The sequence below is a fragment of the Hibiscus syriacus genome, unplaced genomic scaffold, assembly GCF_006381635.1.
Source record: "Hibiscus syriacus cultivar Baekdansim isolate YM2019G1 unplaced genomic scaffold, ASM638163v2 tig00005406_pilon, whole genome shotgun sequence".
Classification (NCBI taxonomy): Eukaryota; Viridiplantae; Streptophyta; class Magnoliopsida; order Malvales; family Malvaceae; genus Hibiscus; species Hibiscus syriacus.
Window position 1 is genome coordinate 1,907,073 of NW_024062056.1, and position 18,542 is coordinate 1,925,614.

The window sequence follows — 18,542 nt, forward strand, 5'->3', positions numbered from 1 at the left end:
TGAGCCTGGTTCTACACACTCCTATATTAGTACCAAATTGGTTAAAATTAAGGAAATCCCTTTAGAACCAATTGTGAGTGAGATTATAGTGGTAAACCCCATGGCTCACAGTGCAAAAGTCACTAGAATATGTAGAAAATGTTCTATAAAGATCCAAGAGATTATTTTTTCGGCAACCTTGATAGAGTTGCCCTTCGATAAATTTGAAATTATTCTGGGCATAGATTGGTTATCTTCACATTATGGATGGGTTGATTGTCGAAAGAAATTCTTATTTTTAAAGGATGTCGAAGGTTCAGAAATCATAGTGATTAGTGACAGAATGTAATTACCATCAAGTGTGATATTAACCATGACTGCCATGAAGATTATGTCGAACGGATGTGTAGCTTTTCTTGCCAATGTGATAGATACTCGAGTTCCGGAAGCTAGAGTAAAAGATATTCCCTCAGTTAGATAATTTTTGGATGTTTTTCTGAAAGAGTTACCCGGCTTACCTCCAGATTGTGAAGTAGAATTCAGGATTAAGGTTTACCTGGGTACCGAACCTGTTTTTATGGCTCCATTTCGAATGGCTCCACTGGAGTTAAGGGAGCTAAAAGCACAGTTGCAAGTGTTAATTAATAAAGGATTTATTAGACCCAGTGTTTCTCCTTGGGGAGCACCTGTGCTATTTGTGAAGAAGAAGGACATGTCTATGCGGTTATGTATTGACTATCGTCAATTAAATAAGGTAACGATAAAGAACAAGTATCCTCGTTCGATGATAGATGACTTGTTTTATCAATTAAAATGTGCAACAATGTTCTCCAAAATAGATTTGAGGTAGGGGTACCATCAGTTAAAGATTGAGAAGGATGATATTCCAAATAAAGCTCTTCAGACTCGGTATGGACATTATGAATTCGTGGTAATGTCATTTGGATTAACTAAAGCGTTTGTAACATTTATGGACTTAATGAACAGAGTATTCCAACCGTATTTGGATCAGTTCGTGGTAGTATTTATAGATGATAAATTAGTGTACTCCAAGTCAAGAGAGGAACATGATACTCATCTTTGTGTAATTCTTCATATACTTCGTGAAAAGAAGTTGTATGCAAAATTGTCCAAATTTGAATTATGGTTAGCTGAGATTGCTTTCCTTGGTCATATAGTCTCTGTAGAAGGTATAAGAGTGGATCCCAAAAAGATTCAAGCTATAGTAGATTGGCAGTCCCGAAAGAATGTATCTAAAGTTCAACGTTTATTGGGACTTATTGGGTATTATAGGAGGTTTGTGAAGAAATTCTCAATGTTAGCTCTGCTGCTAACTAAATTGTTATGAAAAGGGGTGTCTTTTGTTTGGACAGAAATGTGCCAAGAAAGTTTTGAAAAGTTAAAGAGAATAGTAACTAAGGCTCCAGTGCTCGTGCAACCTGAGTCAGGTAAAGATTATGTTGTTACAGTGATGCATCCCATAATGGGTTAGGATGTGTACTGATGCAAGAAAGGAAAGTTGTGGCTTATACCTCAAGACAGTTGAATAATCATGAGAGAAATTACCCTACACATGATTTAGAATTGGCAGCAGTAGTGTTTGCTTTGAAAATTTGGCTCCATTATCTGTATGGTGAGCGTTGTCAGATTTACATTGATCATAAAAGTCTAAAGTATTTGCTGACTCAGAAAGAGCTGAATTTGAGACAGAGAAGATGGATTGAGCTTTTAAAAGATTATGATTTGGTTATTGATTATCATCCAGGAAAGGCTAATGTGGTAGTCGATACGCTCAGTCCAAAGACTTTTGCGGCTTTAAAGGCTTTGGATGCATGTATGTCTTTAAAGGTAGATGGTGCTTTGATTGCAGAATTAAAGTTAAAACCGATGCTTTTGGATCGGATAAAAGAATTGCAAGTTTGATATAAGAAATGCTTGATGAGATTGGTGTAAGTCGAAAAAGAAGAGGTCAAAGATTTTGAAATAAGGGATAATGGATGTTTATATTATCGAGGAAAAATGTGCATTCCCGAGGATGAAGAATTGAGGAAGGATATTCTTTGTGAGGCACATTATAGCCCTTTGACGATGCATCTAGGTGGAAATAATATGTATCAAGACTTAAAGTGTCGTTGTTGGTGGCCTGGTATGAAAAGTTACTACAACCAATGTCTATTCCTGAATGGAAGTGGGAGCGAGTTACAATGGATTTTGTTACAGGGCTACCTTTGTCCCCAGGTAAAAAGGACTCGATATGGATAATTGTGGACCAATTGACCAAGACAACTCATTTTATTCCAGTTCGAGTAGACTACTCGATGGATAAGTATGTTGAGATATATATAAAATAAATAGTTAGACTGCATGGAGTACCTGTATCGACAGTGTTGGATCGAGACCCAAGGTTTACTTTGAGATTCTGAAAGTCTTTACATGGTGCATTGGGTACTCGATTGAACTTTAGTACAGCTTTTCATCTGCATACGGATGGGCAATCAGAGTGAGCTATTCAGATACTAGAGGATATGCTAAGGCCATGTGTGATTGAGTTTAAAGGATCATAGGAAAGGTATTTGCCGTTAGTAGAATTTGCTTATAATAGTAGTTATCAATTCAATATTAAGATGTCCCCGTATGAAGCTTTATATGGGAGGAAATGCATAACACCATTAAACTGGTTCGAACTAAAAGATCGAGACCTAGTTGGCTCGGACTTGATGAAAGAAATGTAGGAAAAAGTAAAAATTATTCAAAGCAATCTAAAGATTGCATCTGATCGCCAGAAATCTTATGTTGATTTGAAGAGAAAAGAAATCGAATTTAAAGTTGGGGACAAAGTATTTTTGAAGGTATCACCTTGGAAGAAAGTATTACGTTTTGGGAGAAAAGGAAAGTTGAGTCCGAGATTCATTGGACCTTATGAAATCTTAATAAGGGTTGGACCCGTAGCTTATTAATTAGCTTTACCTACGGATATGGACAATATCCATAATGTTTTCCAGGTATTGATGCTTATAAGATACAGATCGAACCCATCTCATGTTATTACTCCTGAAGAAATATATATTCGACCAAATTTAACTTATGAGGAGGAACCATTACAGATCTAAGCTAAGGAAACCAATGAATTACGTAACAAAAGTATTCCATTGGTTAAAGTGATTTGGTAGAATCATAAAGTAGAAGAAGCTACTTGGGAAAAAGAGAAGGATATGAGGAAACAATTTCCACATCTATTTGTTTAAAATACTTCTTTAAATTCGAGGATGATTTTTTTTAGGGGGAGAATTGTAATACCCTAATTATTACATGAGGGACTTTATTGAAAAGAATTAATAATTGAGGATTTAAATGCTTAAATGTTAGAAGATGAGAATGGGTTTGAAATAGTAGTTTAGACTAAATTTTAACAAAGGATAATTAAAAGTACATTTTGGTTATTTAGATTAAATTGAATTTAATATTCAAATTATTGCGTATTAGGTAAAGAGATAAGAGAAAGAGTGATTGAACTCAAGTCAACTCTTCTCTTCTTCTTTGTTCTGACGTGGGTTAGCTCTCCTCCATAGCTCAAAGGTGAGTTTTCAAAGTAATGGTTCATCCTTTCATTTTTGATTAATTTTTGAAGCTTTGATTATAATAAAAGCTTAAGGAAGGACTAGATGAGAGAAAAACTATGAGATAGAGGAAATAATGAAGATTTTAAAAAATGGGTTTTGAAATGATATGTTAATATATGAGTGTTTATTGATGTTTAATGGTAGATTTTACTTGTCTATGTAGTAAATGAAAGATTGGAAGCATTGGATGAGTTTAAAAACAAGTTAGAAAATATGGTGTGATTCTTAGATTTAAACATTCTTGGGGGAAATGAGATGCTTTAGGGAGCTATAAGAAGGAAAATTAGTAAATATAAGTAAAGAATAGTTTAGTAACATTGTTGAGTACAAATATAAGGAAAATTGACCAAATTTGGGGAAGATTTAGGTTCAAAAATGTAAAATCTGGTTAAGGGTATTGGTACCAATGGAACAGTACCAATACTATAGGCAAAAAAGTGGGTGAATTAGCTTAGTAGTATTGATATTGCTTCAATCAATATCGATACCGACAAGGTAGTATCGATACCATGGTAAGGGTATCGATACCAGGTAACATCGAATCTAAAAATGGTATCTATACCGGAAGGGGGTATCGGTACCATAATAGGGTAGTATTGATACCATGGTAAGGGTATCGATACCATGCAACATCGAATATAAAATTGGTATCGATACTGGAAGGGAGTATCGGTACCATAGTATAGTAGTATCGATACTATGGTAGGGGTATCGATACAATGATAGGGATATTGATACTACCAAGTCAAAAATGCTAAGATAGGTTGAGATTGTTATAGAAATTTAATAACATGTACCTTTGAGTATTTCTTAGGTATAATTGAGAAGGAATACACTAATAATTGATATTGTACATGTTTTGAATGGATGCCTAAGTAGATTGAAATCAAGCTCCCGAGTCGAGTAGAGAAAAAGGTAAAGGCCAAGTCCCGGAGTAATCATCTTTATATTTTGGTTATCAAATAAAGACAAGCCAGGTGAGTACCTTAATATAAGTATGCAATATGATGAATATCCAATTTAGTATGCTTTCAATTTATATATCATATAATGGTGATTATGATAACTTTATATGTATAGAAAGAATATTATAAATGAGTTTAGAGTGTGTAAAATGCATGAAAGGATATATTAAGGCATGAAAGGATGTCATAATTAAAATGCATGAAAGGATGCCATAGATGCATTAAGGAATAAAAGGATGCCATAATTAAAATGCATGAAATGATACATTAAGGCATGAAATGATGTCATAATTAAAATTCATGAAAGGATGCATTAAGGCATGAAATGATGCCATAATTTTAAATGTATAAATGGATGTGTTTATAAATGAACAAAGATAAACATTGAAGTCAATGAAGTAATGGGAAGTATGTTGGACATATTAAAATTTGTTATGAGGATAGAATTATCAAGGTTTAGTTATGATACGAAGAAAATTCACTAATTTATATAGATGTTATAATTTAGTTTGAAGTCATATAACTATGAGATATTTATGTATCTTTTAATGTTTTTCTTTTTATATGTTATATCTCACTAAGTAATTGCTTAACGTGTGTTATTCTCACGCGTAGGTTAAATCAAAGATAAATTGAGTAAGGAGTGCTTTTTTAGTTGTGGTGATCATCAACTAAGGTGGACTTATCTGTGACATCAAGACAATCTAATTTATTTTAGAAACTTCATTGGCATGTAATCACAATATTTAAATGCTTTTAATTTCAACCAAGTAGAACTTATAACATGTTGAAATCAAGGTTTTGTCTTAATTTAAAATGTTAAGTTTTTAAAAAAATTATGTGATATCAATATCTCGTGTACGAAAAGGGTATACGTGGAATGGGTGTTACATATACTGACTAAGCTTCACATTTCCCACGAACAGTAATACTAGTTCTTGCGAAACATAACTTAATGATAATATAATACTATAAAAGAACTGAAGTAATACTTACTTAAACGGAATCAACCAGTAATTTAGTTAATAACACTCACATATATCTCGGATAAAACGTGTGGAATCAAGCTGAGTGGAACAGAGTTGATCCAAACTTACTAGGAAGTGATGCAGAGACATGTGACCACCTTCAAAACATAATATCAGAGGTAAGCCCATTAATTTTAAAATTTACTAAACATGATTGTATTGTAAAGTACTAAAATATGCAAAAATAGGATTTTTAGGTCAGAATTTGGCAAAAAAAAATGGAAACTGACTCAAAGATGTCGAAAAATGTAAAGATAGAGGTCTTCAAAAAAGTCAACGATCAACAAACAAAGTCAACAGTCAACGGGTTGGGTCGGTCAAAGTCAATGCATCGGTCGCTCAAAGTCAAATGGTCGGGTCAATCAAAGTCAAAGTGCAAGTTGATCAAATTCGATTCGGTCAACGATTCAAAACTGGTTCAGGCAAATCGATTCAGACAGATCGCTTCAACAATTTAAATTGACTATAACCCTCCCACACGTGCAACGACAACATGTGTGGCGCGGGAGAAGCCCTTTGGTGGCCGAAATTATACCATTTTTTCTAGAATTGCATTTTAAAGCACCAGAAATCACTTATCGAGGTCAGTTCAAAGTGGAGCTTGGTGGAAACATGACTTCTACAAAACCCAAAAATTATCTTGCTTCACCCCTACTAACGACGACAACAACTAGAACGAGGTCACCATCATTCAAACATAAATGCCAAGGCGAACTGAACGGTGCTAAAGGTGTCGTTAATGGAGACCATATCGATGACGAAACGAGCAAAAATCCAAACACAGAGAGGAGAGAGACGGTTGAAACTTTTCTAAAGTGGAGGATTTTGAAAGCTAAAGCTAGAATTGGATTTTAAAATATTTCAACCTTGGTCTAAACACAGCAGAAGTCCCTACACTTTTAGGGCACTCATACAATGAGACTGAAATTTTAAATGTTTGATATTTAACCTCCAATTTTTGGGGTGTGACATTAGACATCATATTTCGAGATTAAATAATTTGATCCATTTAGGACATTGGATTAAATTGACTATTAGATTATTAATACACTCTTTTATTTGATGTTGTGTTAAAATTATGTTTTTATTCTATTTATGTTTTATTTAGATTATTAATACACTCTTTTATTTGATGTTGTGTTAAAATTATGCTTTTATTCTATTTATATTTTATTAGATTAAGTAATGAATTCGATAGGCTGGTGTTAACTTTTTTTAATGTTGATATTAATTACTTTATATTTTTTCATAAAATTAAAATTATTTTAATTATATTTAAAAATAAGTATTTAATATAAACAATATAAGAAAATTTGTCATTAAAGATGTGCGAACATCAAAATCCTTATTTTAAAATAATAAATGAAATTAAATTATTGGACAATTGAATTATTATTTTTCATCGATATAAATAGGAAAATATTGAAAGCGTAAATGAATATTCAATAAATTTATAACTCAAATAATAGAAAATTTATTTTATAAGTCCTTCCTATCGAAAAATTATTTTATAGACCTTCCTTACCGTGTAGTATATAAACTCAACTAATAAAATTAAAACATGCCAACATTATTTTTTTAATCATCATTAAATTTAAATTTAATTTTTAATTACTTATTTATTTCTAGGATAAACTACATCAAATGTTATTTACCTTTAAGTTCGAGCTCATCATTGACGTTTTAATTTCACTAATTTTATCACCGACATTTATGTTTCAATACAATTATGTCACCTCGCCATTAATAACTTAACGATACGATGACATAGTATCTTCGTGACTTGACGTTGCTGACATGACTCCCTCATCAAAAGGATGTGGTTTTGACGCAACTATTTTGATGCTAAAAAATCCCAAAACGACGTCGTTTTGTTATAATCATTTAGTGAAAAATTACTCCCCATGGGATTGAAACCCATGCTCTTCAAGAATAACTAAACACCCAACCACCATATTAACTTAATAATATTATATAATCTTAACAAAACTAATATGTATATGTTAAACTGTAGTTGTATACTCCTTCTCCACTCTCGTCTTTTTCTCGTCTTTTGAATTGATTAATAGTTTAATTTAATCATTTTATTGGATTCGTAGATATCGATGGATGCCATTGTTGAAAATGCTGGAGAAGAAAGAGACGAGAATGGAGAAGTATACAACTACAATTTAACATATACATTAATTTTGTTAAGATTATATTATATTATTAGGTTAACTTGGTGGTTGGGTGTGTAGTAGTTATTCTTGAAGAACATGGATTCAAATCCCATGGGGAGTAATTTTTCACCAAATGATTTTAACAAAACGGCGTCGTTTTGGTGAGAGAGACACGTCAATAATGTCAAGGCGTGGAGATGTCATATCATCGTGCCGTTAAGTTATTAACGACGAGGTGACATAAATGCAATGAAATATAAACGTTAGTGATAAAATTGACAAAATTAAAACGTAATCTCTTATTGAGTCTCTAAACTTCCTCTTTCCCTCCCTTAAACCACGATTATCATAATGTATCTTTCCTTCATTCCCTCTCATGCTTGATAGCCCTCTCCACACTCATCCTCGTACAGTTGAGCTGCTTTGCCTCATTGATGGGAACCTCGAAGTCGATTTTGCGGAGACGATGAACAAATTTTCTGGAGACATGTTTCTATTCCCTGAAGGATTGGAGCAAATCAATACAATGTTGATGTTAGAAATCCAGATGTCCCGACCAAGCTTGTCCATCGTCTCAACAAAACCGACTTTGAGGTTCCCACCCACGATGTGTGTGGGGAGGGCTGACAAGCATGGGAAGGAAAAAGACACTAGCTATGATAATTGTGGTTTAAGGGAGAGAGAATTTAGTGGTTGAATAAGAGATGGATATTTAATGCTGATATAGAAATAAATAAGTAATTAAAAATTAAACCTAAATTGAATAATGATTAAGAAAATACTGCTGACCTATTTTAATTTTATTGGTTGGGTTCATATATTACTTGATAAAAATAGATTCATAAATTATTTTTTTATGTATTATTAATATAAAATAAAATACGAGTACAACTTTTATTAATAGTAGTTTGTTAATATAAAAGACCTCACTTCAGTTTTATAGTTCTCTCAATCTCCTTATTTTTCTGCTTTACACACATGCATCTATCGAAACTAAGAACTAAAACACATATATAGGAGAGATCAACGGACTAAATGAAAGCTCTAGTTGTTCAATTTCTTCATTCACCAAGTATCTTTGCCGACTCACTCTCATTTTTCAACATTTTTTTACTTTTCAGCAAAACAAGAACTTTCTAGTTGCTGCACTTAGGAAATCAAATTAGATTTGGATTCTAACATTATTATCGTAATCAACGGAGTAGACTGATTTTAGATACTAACATCAATCATCAGACGGAATTGATTTTAGAAGATAGGATCAAACATAGTATTTATTGTTTAATGAATATTTCTCATTTCATAAAAAAAATACAGAAAGAAAGAAACTGAGAAGTAAGAAGATGGGAGAAGCAGAGGGGTGTAGCAAAGACAAGAGATGGAGTCTTCAAGGCATGACTGCCCTTGTCACAGGTGGATCCAAAGGGATTGGGTAAATTTCTCTCTTTTTCTTCATTACATGTATTCGGAATACACAGATTTTATACGAGTCTAGTCGAAATTCACTCAAAAGAGATAATTGCAATGCCAGCAGACATGCAATTGTGGAGGAATTAGCAGGACTGGGAGCAAGGGTACATACATGCTCCCGAACTGAATCCCAGCTCAACACTTGCTTGCTCCAATGGAAAGCCTAGGGTTTCCAAGTCAAAGGTTCAGTGTGTGATGTTTTGAATCAAGCTGAAAGGGAAAAGCTGATAAACAATGTTTCATCTGAGTTCGATGGGAAGCTCAACATCTTGGTATATTATCCTGAATTGGTTATAAATTAGATGGATCTGAACTTGTGATGATGATTGGTAAAATTTGCAGGTAAATAATGTGGGAAATAACATCGTGAAAATGGTGTCGGATTACACGGCGGAAGATGTTTCATCTCTGGCGAGTACCAACTTTGAATCAGCTTATAACATTAGCATACTGGCCCATCCTCTCTTGAAAGCTTCAGAGTCTGGAAGCATTGTTTGTCTCTTCAATTGGTTCTGTTATGCCTGCATATTTAGCACCTATATATGGAGCCAACAAAGGTAATACTTTGATTCTATATTTGACCCTTCCTATATTTTAACATGTTATACTTGTGTACATGATCGTCTATATAAATCTTGATATCTTAATAATGATTTTTATTGTATCATGTCAAACATTGGAGACAGAGCTACGTTTTTATTTCATCCGTGTATACACATTATATGAGTATAAGATTGTTTGATTTTGTTGCAGCGTCCATGAACCAACTTGGGAAATACTTGGCTTATGATTGGGCAGGAGATAATTGACAACTATCGTTTCGATGTCAAAATAAAATTCCTTCTTCTCGATTAATAAATAAAGGAAATTCACAGTATAGAGAAGTAAGGGTCGAATCCACAGGGACTTAGAAAATTTTAAATTTATGTCTGATTGGTTTATACTAGGTTTGATATAGTAAAGTGGGGGGATTGGTAAAATGAAATTAAATAGTAAAAAGAGATTAAATAAATAAAGGCAATTAAAGTAAAAATAGGAGAGTAAAGATTGAAAAATGGATATGGTAAAAATAGCCTCAAGTTTCGCTTTGACTCAATTTCCTTTAGATCATCAAATTAGATTTTCCCTTCGGGATTCACATCGGTTACTTTGTCTACAAGGGCAATCCCCGTGAGTATTTTGTATACCGAATACCCAAGGCAATATTTGATTCTGGCTTCGAGATCTGATCTAATCAACATCAATTGTCGTAGATCAATCACCGTTTATGTTCATGGCGACCGACTCGGATTGTTGCTTCTATAACCGTCAATTCCGATCTTAATTCCCTCTTGGCGAAGCTATCTCGCCAAGTGTGTTCCCAGGAAGTCAAATGTGCTTTCTATAAGCCGATCATCATTTCACACGTTTAATCGCAACGACAATCTTGACCAAAGTCTATATTTGATTTTGAAAACTGTTTTGATTTTGAAAAATAAGCGCAAAGATTGAGAGAGATATTCCTAAGATATTAAGGGCTTGTTTCAATTCTCCCGATGGAATTGAGTTATCGCTTCAGCTCTCGGCTTATGAGAAAATTAGCTAAGCATGACAAAAGTCATACTTAGCATATTTAAAAACAAAGTTTTAAAAATAAAGTAAAAACCAAAAAACTTGAAAAATAAAATAAAGGAGAAAGCTTTAATAAAACTAGAAAGAAGAAGAGAATTGTAATCTGAGATGTGTGTTTAGGCTTACCCCAAGAGGGTATTTGTAGCCTCTCAAAGCCTAAGGATAAACAAAGAAATTAAAATAAAATAATCCTAAAGATATTTTTTTTCTAAATTCAAACTTTAAACAAGTCTTCTAATGCAACTCTGCTCGTCCATCTTCCAGAAGGCACCCTGAGTAGATCTTCTGAAACCGCCGCTGACTGGACCTTCTAGAAACTGCCACGTCAGACCGTGTCATGCCTTTAGTCGTGCCCATGTCTCCAGTCGTGACCAAATAATAATAAAAAATGCAGAATGCGCCCGTTTTATCACTAACTATGAAAAGTAAGACCCTGCACGAAAATAAGCATAACACAACCAAATCAGCAGTAATAAATCCACAAGATTGACGAAATAACGAGAAAATATTAACGATTCTGAACACTCATCAAATTCCCCCTCACTTATCTCATGCTTGTCCTTAAGTATGATATAACCAAATCTATCAAAAATTCCATTTACCGTTATTTGTCAAGTTTCATATTCAAGGAAGCAAGGTAGAGACCACAAGAATTATTCAAGTCAAGAAATCAATCAATTGAATATCACCAATTGGAACAAGTTAAATGCAATTGTAACATCCATCATTCATTAATCTCAATGCCCATAACTCAACACCTTATCGGGATTCACTCAAATCACTCAATGTGTTTGGGGTAAAGAAATGCTCAATGTCAGAACCAACACGATATTACCATAAGCCTGCAAGTAAATCAAATCTCCACTACTAATAAGAATAAGATGGATAAATCAAAGTCTTTTATTGGTTGTAATGAGGCTTAGGTAAAGGTAGGGAAAAGGCTAAATATATGGCTAAAAATTCAAGACAAGGAACTAACAAACAATAAGTTCAACTCTATCAAAACATTAAGTACAACAAGATAAAAAGACAAACTATCAAACAAAAAAATTCTTTTCAGAATGCATTTGATTTTTTTTTCCTTTTTCACATTTTTATTATTTTGTTATCCATTTTTTTCATGTTTTTTTTTTCTCTTTTTTTCGAACAACATCTTTTTTTCCTTTCTCGAACTACTGTTTTTTTATGGAGCATACAATGATTAAACTGTTCACTTTCCCTGAAAAGTGTAGAAAAGAGGGATAAAACAAAAATGCTCGGGTTTATGAATATGGTGAAAATAAAGAAGCGGGAATAGGCTCAAAAGTGGATAACTAGGGGAAAATGCATGGGTAGGCAATTTAGTGGGGAAAATAGAATGGTTAATCCTAAGATGCCCAAATCATTTTTAAGCATTGTGTTCATGTGTAATCTTGACAGTATTTAACATGCAGGTTCTAGAATACCAATGTCAAATTCGACACACTCAATCCAAAAAAATGTGAGCGAAAATGATATGCTCGTAAAGGCTCAAATCTCACCAAATTGTTTAATGCATTGAGCTAATCACATTTCAACAAACAAAATCATGGAATATCACAAAAATACCAACTTGATCACAATTCATGATGTCCATTATCAAGAACTTCCTAACCTAAATAATCATGTGTTCCCAAACAAGCATAGCATTCCAAAAATATTCAACAAGACAAAGAAATTCAATGAAATTTCCGAAAATTCAACCAACACATACTAGCATCAATCATAAAGATAAGAAAAAGGGAAATTCAACCTACACTCTAGTCCCCCTCACTAAAAGTGTTTTGCCTCAAAACGTAAAAATAAAGTGCAAGAGAAGGAATAGAGTACTCCCCGAATTTAGTGTCGACCACGGCCACGGCATCGGCCGCAGTGTGGGGCGCTGGGACGGAGATAGGAAAGGATCTCAGTAATATTCATCTCAATGGAATGGAGGCAACTGTGCACTTCATCCATTTAAGACTGCATATTCAAGCGAGGTGCTGCAGGTGGCGGTTGTGACGCATTACGGTGAACGAAGACTTGCTCGCGGCGAGGAATGAGGACACCTGGTGGAACAAAGTATGGTGCGCTCGGGGTTCTAATAAGTAGGCCCATCGAATCCAAGCATCGCTCATCTAAAGCATCTATAGAAAAAGCATAAGTAAATCGTGTAACGTTAAAATTAGCGATGCGAGAAGATAAATGAGTAATCTAAGATCCAAGAATAAGTGGGTGATTAGATCGAATAACGATCTCAAAGGCCCGAGCAAACCAAAATCCCAAGGAGGAAGACGAGTCATTCCGACCGGAGTAATAGTAGGCGAGGAAGCAGTGGATGTAGCACAAAGTCGGGTCATGGATAAGATGAGCTCGAGTTGAGCGAGCATTGAACGTATGGACAACCAATCCGGTAAGAGTCTCATAGGCCATATCGGCGTCGAAATCCTGCAAAATCTCAAGTAAAGCAGTTAAATACGCATGATTCGTGATATCTATCCCAAATCCCATAGCAAGATTAAACTGCGATATAGAAATTGAAAAATAACTTCCGCATAGTCGGAATGTAACGACATTGGGTGAATTAACATTGAGCAGACGATGCGATGAAAAACTAAAAGTGGCATAGAATTCAAACACAAGTTCATAAAAAGTTCCATAGTTAATCAACGGATATAAACTCCAACCAATGGCAGCAAAGTATGCATGAACAGACTCACGTAAATGCAAGGTTTCTAAAGTACGAGTATATATTTACCTACACGAAAATGACGATGTCTTACTTACTCAAAATGTACCAACTCATAGTCCGAAAACTTTAATTACTCGTGCAACATCTCTTCAGTTGGGACAGCGTATGACCGACCCCTTCGACTACGTTTTGGATTTGCATGGACAGGTGGTGGGATGTCAGGGGTATCACCCGAGCTAGGGGAACGATTCAGCGAAGCATAACGCTTGGGTTGCTGTCGAGAGCTCGATGTCGCAGATAAGGGATCTAGGGGTGGAAAACCAGCAGTAAAGTCCTATGTAAAACCATAAATAGGATGGTACATTAGCAAGGGTTGAACCGAAACAAGACTGGAGTTTACCTCGGGAGCATTGTTTGATGCTGCCGAGTGCATCGAATATGACAGAAAATCCGTCGGTTGCGGATAAGACGATGATGTTGGTACTGTTGGCATCGAGTGGAACGATGGAGATGGGGAGCACGGTGGTTACGGACGGCGAGAGGTGCTCGGCCTGGGGTGAAATGATGCGGTTGGAGCAAACGTTGAATAATACAGTGACGTTGAAGCTTGGCCACGGCCTTGCGTCATTTGAATACGAGGTGGTGGTGGAACAAAATCAGAGTGGCTGGGTAACTCAATGAATGTCGGTGCATTCGAGCGGCGACGTCCTCCAAAGATGATGGGTAGAGGAGTGTTGGTATTGTCGGGTCGGTTTCGTGTGCGCACCATCGTGGATTAGGGAGGAACGAATAGTGTAGAAACACGTTAGCAAGGGCGTAGGGGTTTGGTAAGGTCGGTGATGGTAAGAAAAAGGAGAAACGGTGGTGTTCTTGTTGGGGAATGAATGAAATGTGGCGAAGAAGAAGCAAAAAGGTTGGGGGTTTTTTGTTTCAGTCGTGTTTGTGGGGGGTGTTTGAGTTTGAATGAAATTTGGGTTTTTTTTTTAATTAGGATAAAAGGGAGTTTAAAAATTAAAGGTGATAAGGGGTGGGGTCTACGGTCAAAGGGAGAAGAAAGGGAAGAGAGAATTAGGGGTGGGGACGATAGAAAGATAATAAAAAGGGGGAAAATTTTTAGGTTTTGCTAACGTGCATCGGTCTCCTTAGAAGTGTGCTAACGTGCACCGTAGGAGTCAAGGGTATCGGTACCGCCAGAGGGGTATCGATAGCACTATATATAAGGGTATCAATACTATATGAGGGTATCGATACCCTATTTCGATTATGTTTTCCACGATACCGATACCATTAGGAGGGGATATCGGTACCACACTGCTTGCACGCCATTACACTGCTCCCGGGGTCTGAATTGGGCACTGTTCGGATGATAATTTCATAAATCTTCGTTGTTTAAGTTTGAAAAACATTCATTTCTTGCAAAACAATAATAATTAAATGAAACATGTTTAATCAAAATAAAAATTAAAATAAAATTGAAAATGTAACGAAATTAGGAAAGCTTGGCTATTCACATAATACGGTTTAATCCTGTGTCCATTGACTTTAAATCGAGTACCCGAATTATCTTCAAGTTCAACTACGCCATGAGAAAAAACTTGAGTTACTGTGTAAAGTCCTCTCCACTTCGATCAAAGTTTACCTGTAAAAAGTTTTAACTTTTAATTAAAGAGAAGAACTTTTTGTCCGATATAAAAATATTTAAAAGCAATTTTTCAATCATGGAATTCTTTTGTTTTGTCCTTATATATTATGGCGTTGTCGTAAGTATCTTTCCGGATTTCTTCAAGCTCTTGTATATGTAGCTTTCGTGTTTTGCCAACCGCTTCTAACTCCATATTGAATTGCTTTACAACCCAATATGTCTTGTGTTCCAGCTCGACAGGTAAATGACACGTCTTACCGAATACAAGGCTATATGGTGACATACATATAGGTCCTTTATATGTTGTTCGATAAGCCCACAAAGCGCCAATCATTTTCAAGCTCAAATCCTTGCGATTTGGCTTTACTATTTTCTCAAGAATCGTCTTTACTTCACGGTTTGAAATCTCTGCTTGTCCATTTTTTTGATGATGATAAGCCGTGGCAATCCTGTGATTTACACCACGCTTTTTCATAAGCACATCAATTACCCGATTAATAAAGTGTATGCCGCGGTCGCTTATTATCGCTCTTGGTGTACAAAACCTGGAAAAAATACAATTCTTTAGAAATTGAACAATATTTTTGGCATCGTTGTTTCGAGTGACTTTAGCTTCTACCCACTTCGAAAAATAGTCAACCGCAAAAATTATATAACAATTGACGAAAGAAGAAACAAAAGGACCCATGTAGTCAAGTCCCCAAACATCAAATATTTCACATATATGAATAGGATTAAGAGGCATTTCGTTTCTTCGACTCAAATTACTTGCACGTTGGCAATTATCACAAGATTTGCAAAATAAGTAAGCATCCCGAAAAATATGAGGCCAAAAGAATATGCATTCCAAAATTTTATTAGCAGTTTGTTTCGGTCTGAAATGTCCACCACATGAATAAAAATGACAAAAATTTAAAATTGAGCTTACCTCGCTTTCAGGAACACACCGTCGAATTACCTGGTCTGAACAATGCTTCCAAAGACAAGGATCATCCCAAATGAAGAAACGAGATTCTCTTTTAATGTGGTTTACTTCGGCTCTCAGCAAATCAGATGGTAATTTACCTGTAGCTAAGTAATTAACTATATCTGCGAACCAAGGCATTGATTTCTGTGCCATCATCAAGCTTTTCTCCAGGAATTCCTCACAAATGGGAGGATCAACTGTAGAGATTGGAAGCCAGCTTAAGTGATCGGCCATTAAGTTCTCACATCATTTCTTATCTTTGATTTCCAAATCGAATTCCTGGAGGAGTAAGATCTAACGGATTAGTCGCGGTTTCGCCTCTTTTTTATTGAGCAAATACTTCAAGGCTACATGATCAGAGAAAACAGTAGCTTTAGTGCCAAGAAGATATGATCTAAATTTGTCTAATGCAAAAATAATAGCGAATAATTCTTTTTTGGTTGTTGAATAATTCCGTTGTGCGGAATCTAAGGTACGGGATGAATAGGCGATAACTTAAGGCTCTTTCCCGATCTTTTGTCCGAGAACGGCTCCAACACTTCCATTCGAAGCATCACACATAACCTCGAAGAGAAAGTCCCAATTTGGTGGTTGGACTGTGGGTGTCGAAACCAACTTTTCCTTTAAAACGTCGAATGATTCTCTGCATTGTTGGTCGAAATCGAAGGCTTTATCCTTCTGTAACAACTCGCATAATGGTTGCACCACTTTGGAGAAATCCTTAATGAATCTATTGTAAAAATTTGCATGATCAAGGAAAGAACGAATTTCCCTCATCGTAGTGGGCTAAGGAAGTGAACGTATTATAACGTTTTTTGCTTTGCCTACCGCAATTCCTTTAGAAGAAACAATATGGCCTAGAATTAAACCTTTATCAACCATAAAATCAGACTTTTCATAATTCATAACAAGATTAAATTCTAGACACTGATGTAACACATTTTTCAGATTTAATAGACACTCATTGAATGAATTACCGTAAACAGTGAAGTCATCCATGAAGACTTCAATACCTTTCTCAATAAAATCAAAAAAATACTAATCATACACCTTTGGAATGTGGCAGGTACATTGCAAAGTCCGAAAGGCATACGTCGATAAGAGAAGGTGCCGAAGGGGCATGTGAGTGTCGTCTTTTCTTGATCTTCAGGTGCTACTAGAATTTGGAAGAAACCTGAAAAGCCATAAAGACAACAGTAGTGAGATTTACCGCCTAATCGTTCTACTATTTGATCTATGAATGGAAGAGGAAAATGGACTTTTCGAGTTAAAGAATTCAACTTCCTGTAATCGATGCAGACTCTCTATCCATTCTGAACTCGTGTTGGTACAAATTCTTCTTTAGAATTTTTTATCACAATAACTCCTTTTTTTTAGAAACTATATGTATCAGACTTACTCATTTACTATCTGAAATTTGATAGATAATATATGCATCAAGGAGTTTTTGTATCTTCGTTTTTACCACTTCCATCGTTGGTTGATTTAGCCGGCGTTGACCATCACGTGTCGGTTTTATGCCTTTTTCGGTTTTAATTTTATGCATACAAGTTGATGGACTCAACCCTTTTATGTCGACGATGGTCCATCCTATAGCCTCCTTGTGTTGGCGCAAAACCGTGATTAAGTCCTTTTCTTCCTCCTCGGATAATCCTTTTGATATAATTACTGATAGAGTGTTATTTGCTCTGAGGAATGCGTATTTTAAGTGATCCGGTAACGGTTTTAGTTCAACTTCAGGTGCCTACAAAATATACAGTAAGGCTTTAGGCTTAGAAGAAATCAAATACAATTCGGCATAATCAGAATACATGTTCTTATCATGATCTTCTAGATCCCTGAATAGATCAAAGGAAAAATTAGTCCTTACAAAATCATCAGCCAAAGGATCAATTATATCGACAGAATTTAGACTTTCCACTTTATCAGGATATCTCATTACCTTATACATGTCAAATTTAACGATCTCACCGTCAAATTCCATAGTTAAAATTCTGCTTCTTAGGTCGATTTTCATGTGTGTAGTACTTACGAAAGGGTGCCCCAGCAAGATATCAGAGGATATGCTTATGCGATCGTTCTTCATTTCGATTATATAAAAATCGGTGGGAAAAATCAAGTTATTTACCTCAACTAGTACATTCTCTAAGAGTCCTTTTGGATAGATCACCGATCTGTCGGCAAGCTGTATTTAGATCTTTGTATCCTTCAAAGGCTCGTTAGTAATCGTTTTGTAAACAGATAGATGCATTACATTAATAAATGTACCAATATCGCACATGGCTCATTTTATCTCAACTTTACCAATTTTATAGGGTATTACAAATATACCTTGGTCTTTTAGTTTAGGTGGCAAATTTGTTGGAAAACGGCTGAGATGTGTTCTCCTAAATTCACTTTCTCGACCCC

General features: G+C 35.2%; 1 pseudogene; it reads left to right on the forward strand.

Moving 5' to 3' along the window:
- The first annotated feature begins 9,050 nt into the window (after positions 1 to 9,050).
- Positions 9,051 to 18,542, forward strand: part of LOC120199308 — a 38,038-nt pseudogene continuing 28,546 nt past the window's right edge.